The sequence below is a fragment of the Alligator sinensis genome, unplaced genomic scaffold, assembly GCF_000455745.1.
Source record: "Alligator sinensis unplaced genomic scaffold, ASM45574v1 scaffold885_1, whole genome shotgun sequence".
Lineage (NCBI taxonomy): Eukaryota > Metazoa > Chordata > Crocodylia > Alligatoridae > Alligator > Alligator sinensis.
Genome location: NW_005842056.1, coordinates 2,498,931 through 2,503,939, shown reverse-complemented (window position 1 = coordinate 2,503,939; position 5,009 = coordinate 2,498,931). Strand labels below are relative to the sequence as shown.

The 5,009-nt window shown below is 43.5% G+C and overlaps 1 protein-coding gene across 1 annotated transcript in view; it reads right to left on the bottom strand.

Moving 5' to 3' along the window:
• The window catches only part of LOC102373562 (sodium channel protein type 5 subunit alpha-like), an 83,281-nt gene that overhangs the window by 60,585 nt on the left and 17,687 nt on the right, over positions 1-5,009 (bottom strand).

Below are 5,009 nucleotides of genomic sequence, written 5' to 3'. Positions count from 1 at the left end.
AAAGAGTGCCTACAGTTCACTGAACCTCTTTTGGAACACCATAATACTGGAGCCAAGACACCTACTTTGTAACTACTGATGCTGTAGATCAGGGGTGTCAAATGTACGGCCCTTGGGCCAGATCTAGCCTGCAGAGCTCTGGGGTGCCTATACATGTACTCAGGTGAGGGCAGTGCATTTTAATTAAAATGGCTCTTGAGAGCCGCTCTACTTACGGCACCCCCAGTGTCTCATGGTGTTAGATGAGCTTTAGTTAAAGTAGCCCCACTGCCGTTTTGAAATGCAGGACACTGGATACATGAGATGCTGCAGCATGCTGGAGATTGATTAATAGAGTCTGCTTTGATGTGTTCTAAGCAAACATGTTGGAGCACTTGTAAAAGTGCATGTTGTCTGGCCCATGGCTTTCCTAGAGGCTGGGAATTTAAGGGCAGGTAACAGGGAGTGAGCCCACTGCCAAGATCTGGGACACAGAGGCATGCTGGGAAACGTGTCAGTGGCATAGAGAGCACAATGGCTGCGTTAACCCCTGCTGCTCCCACATCCAGATCCAGCCTGCAAGAACCCCATGGTCCAAATATGGCCCAGGGCACTAAGTGAGTCTGACAACCCTGCCATAGCTCATGAAGTGGTGCTGGCAACATCCTGAGCTCCCTAAGAGGGTGATTTAGCAATGCACTGTCCTTCCAAAACTAAGGGTATAAGATCCTCCTTATTTTCTTATGATGGCTTATAAACAACACTAATGGAAACATGTTAAAGCCTAACAGTTCGAAAATCTGAATGGTAAACTTCCAGCATAATAACATTTTACAGTTAAGCAAATCAAACCATTTTGGTTTCATTTTGCTTAGAGGCTCATGTTTTTCGTATTAGCTGCCACACACACTAAAGAACTAAATACTAGGTGTGTATGAAGATACTGCATTCAACAGACCACAGTTTAAATCTTTTGTCAGCTTTCCTGAGGTAGGTGTGCCAATCACAGGCATTTACCAAATATTTTGGCAGGATTCAATAAAGTCCCATTAATGGAGAGTGGTGCGTCCCCTGCATCCCCTGGCATGGAGCAAGTCACATATATGGAGTCTTCTGTATCTTCTCTATGCAGTGTGGTGTGAGGTAGCTTCCCAGGCTAGCAGATATTGGAAACTATTGAAGACATCCAGGCAAGCTAGTATAGAGGGGATCAACACCTCATTTGGAGATAAAGGTGCAATAACCACATGTATTTGTAAGTATTCAGTCCGAGGATGTTCCTGCTCCACAGAAATCTCTTCTGTGGGCTTAATATCACCTGGCATTATTTGCATGGTAATTATGGTCTTTGCAGTAAAAGGATCTCGGGAGTTGCAATATGTCCATGTTGGTACATTACAGGATAATGACACCAGGGGGACACGGATGAGGGTCAAGAGTGTATGACTATCCTCAAAACCTGTTGTGTTCAGGTCTTTAAGAAATCCTAGATTTCTTTAAAATTCATAATAAGGAGCTGTGTCAAGAGGAGACTGGACAGACACCTTGATGGGATCATTTAATCTCAGCAGTATTCCTGCCCAGAGCAGGGGGGGTTGGACTTGATGATCTTTTGAGGTCCCTACCAGCCTTTAATTTTTATGATTTCTATGATTCTGTGATTTTCTAAAAGGATCCACAAATAGAACATTTATTAGGAGTATGAACCAGTTTCAAGAGAGTGCTCCGGAAAATACCTACCACACCATTTAGTGCCTAGAGAACGATGCTGGGAAATAGAAGATACTGTCTCAGAGCCCCTCTGGTGATGAGGGGATGGGGCCAGGGCTAGAATCTGAATTTCCCACTCCCTTGGCAAGTGCCATAACAACACAGCAATTGAGCTAAAAGTTTGGAGGATCCCTCTATGCTTCATTCTCTCATCCAGTAGATATGCCCAGAGGAAGATTCTGTTCTACCATAGATGGAAATGGACTCCAAACTGTGCATACCTGCCAAAACTTGTAGTTATGCAACTACTTAACCACCACTTCAGTGCACAAATGTGAAAGAGGATTTGACCCTATCTGGTTAATGGCAATTGGATCTGATGTAATCGACTGTTACTTACTTTTGGCAAAGTACCCCCAATTTGCGTGAAGATAAGCACAGAATTGGCATCACCATCCTCTTTGGTTTGCACTGCAGAACACTAATAGTGTGATACTACTCTGGTTATGAAAAGGTCAGTCATAAACCTTTACTTCAGGCTGAAGCCACTGAACACCAAAACTAAGAAATCAACCTCTTACTTTTGAATGAAAAAATATGACGGTTTCTCCAAACTTACAGCATTTATGTTGTGTCTGAGAACGTACATGGAAATTTGATAATTAGTTTACAAGTTAAATTACTTAAAATTTTGGTCCTTTAAGAAATTTAGCATTTGTATTGTATTTCCTTTTCCTGAAGAAAACTTAAATCTTCAAGCTCAACAGATAGTTAAAGCTAAATAACATCTTGTGAAAAGACTATATTTGAAAGAACTGGGTTATACTTGCATAGCAACAGTTACTGTATTAATCTCAGTCATCATTACACAGACTACACACAGGCTTATGTTTGGCAAGGCTTAAACAGACCCACTATAACAAGAGAAGGAAGTCCAAACACCATCATTTCTCTTCAGTTAATTTATGTGCAATGATTCTATTGATTGCAATGACTCAGGGTGATTACTGTTAAAGCAGGATAAAGTAGCCTGCACAAAGCTCTGTGCTGCTATGGGTAGAGAGCTTCTGACTCCTGAGCTATGTTATTTAAAGCTCGATTAAGTCTTTCCATGCTACTCTGTGGGCGTGTCTACACATTGCTGCATGAAGCACTACAGCGGTATAGCGATCACACGGGTCTACACGTGATCACTAGCCATATCACCATAGCAGCACACTCCCTGCTTATAGCACGCCAATATGGTGACTTAGTGGAGAAGTTTAAGTGTGCACCACCTGTACTGTGCAGTAGGGGTGGTTACTGCACCACCGTGTTTTAGTGCTTCCAAAAGGCATAATAATGTTGCCATACAATGATGTGTAGACACACCCTGAGGGTGCATCTATGCATGCAAATAATGCTGGAACAGTTTACTCCAGAGTACACTATTCTAGAGTAAACTGTCCTGGGCATGCTTCTACACATGCAGGGGTGCAAAAACAGATTTGCTGCTCCTAGCAGCAGACTGCTCCCTTTCCCTGAGGCCCTGTACCAGGCTCCTGCAGCAGCCATAGGAGCTCTAGGCTCCCACTGGGTGCCAGCCCAGGGGCTGGCAGGGAGCATGGAATCAGGTGACAGCTATCTCCTAGCAGGAGCCAGGACATTTGTCCCTGCCTCCAGGAGCTGCCTGCTGCTGGGGCAGGCTCTGTCACCAGAGCCTAGGTGGGGACAATGTCCCCCTGTGCTGGCAGGAGGGAGCTCCAAATGCCCACACTCAGCAATCATAGGGCCAGGGATGGGAGCTCCCAGTCAGCCATTTACTTGTGCCATACTGTGCAGTAAGTAATCAAGCATAAATTTGTTACTTGTATTTATAGGGTTAGAGCTAACTACTGCACAGTAAGCATTTGCCTGTATAGACGGTGATGCTTACTGGCTGCGTCTACACAAGATGCTTACTGCGCAGTAACTAATTATTAATGAGTAATGAGTAATCATTACTAATAAGTAATTATCATTAGTAATGAGCTTGTGCACAGTAAGTGTCACTAGGCAACCATGCTGAGATGCTACTGCACAGTAACACTGGTTACTGTGCAGTCATTTAGTACTTGGTTATGGAAGTGCTAATGGACAACTGTGCACTGGATGTTTCACATAGCTGTGACTACTGTGCAATCATTAGTTCTAATCTTGAGTAAAGCATCTCATGTAGACATACCCTGTAATCTGCATTGTAAACATAACTACAATGCAAGAAGGAGACTAAACAGTCTTCAAATACCTGAAGGGCAGTTATAAAGAGGATGGAGATACACATTTTCTCTATGGCTGCAAGGGATAGGACTAGGAGCAATGGCCACAAACTGCAGCAGAAGAAAATTAGATTGGAGATTAAGTAGAACTTTCTGACTATGAGAGTGGTTCAACGTTGGATAGGCTACCTAGAGAAGTTGTGACGTTTCCATTCCTGTATAACCAGAGCAGGTTATACAGACATTGGCTGGGATGGTCTGGCTGCAGATGATCCTGCCCTGCAGAAGGGACTGGACTAGATGACCTCATGAGGTCCCTTCCAGCCCTACATTCCTATGATCCTATGGATCACCTGGCTTTAAAAGATTCAATCTATAGCTTCTACATGGGCATGGTGATTGAAAGACACCGCGCTGCTTCAGCTTAATTGCACAACAAGATAGCACCGCCTACAAAATGAGGCAAAAGGGTAGAGGAAACCCTTATGTAAAATGCCTTAAGACTCCAGAACTGGGCTTTCTCTGTCCTTCCTTCAAATTACACCTCTCTCAAGCCCTTTCTAACCACCATGACAGTTGTACACTAAGGGAGAGATTCGCTAATAGACTTTTGTACTATTGCCCCCAAAGCTTATAATTTTTTTTAAGGTAAGATACAATGATTGCATGCAACTGATTTTCGGAGAGAAGCAAGAAAGGGAAAAAAGGTAACAGTGATAAGAATTCCTGATTCCATCATTTAGCCTTATGATCTTAACACAGTTTTAAGACTAAGAAATTACCACATTTACCTGAATCCAAGATGGCTTCAAATTTAAGACAACCCCCCAATTATTAGATTCCATATATGAATGGTTATAAATGTGTCATAATTGTTCATGTACAGAATCTAACTAGTGAGGGGTCATTTTAAATTCATCCTCTCCATTGCTTCAGTGGGAAAAGCAGTAGCAGGATCAAGGGTCCTCTTTGCCTGCCTGCCTGTTTGCCCCCATCCCCTGCTCCCTCCTTCAGTCTGCCTGCCACCCTGTGCCTGTCCTCTTCCCTCCCTCCCGCTCCCACTACTTACTTCCTGCTGTGGTT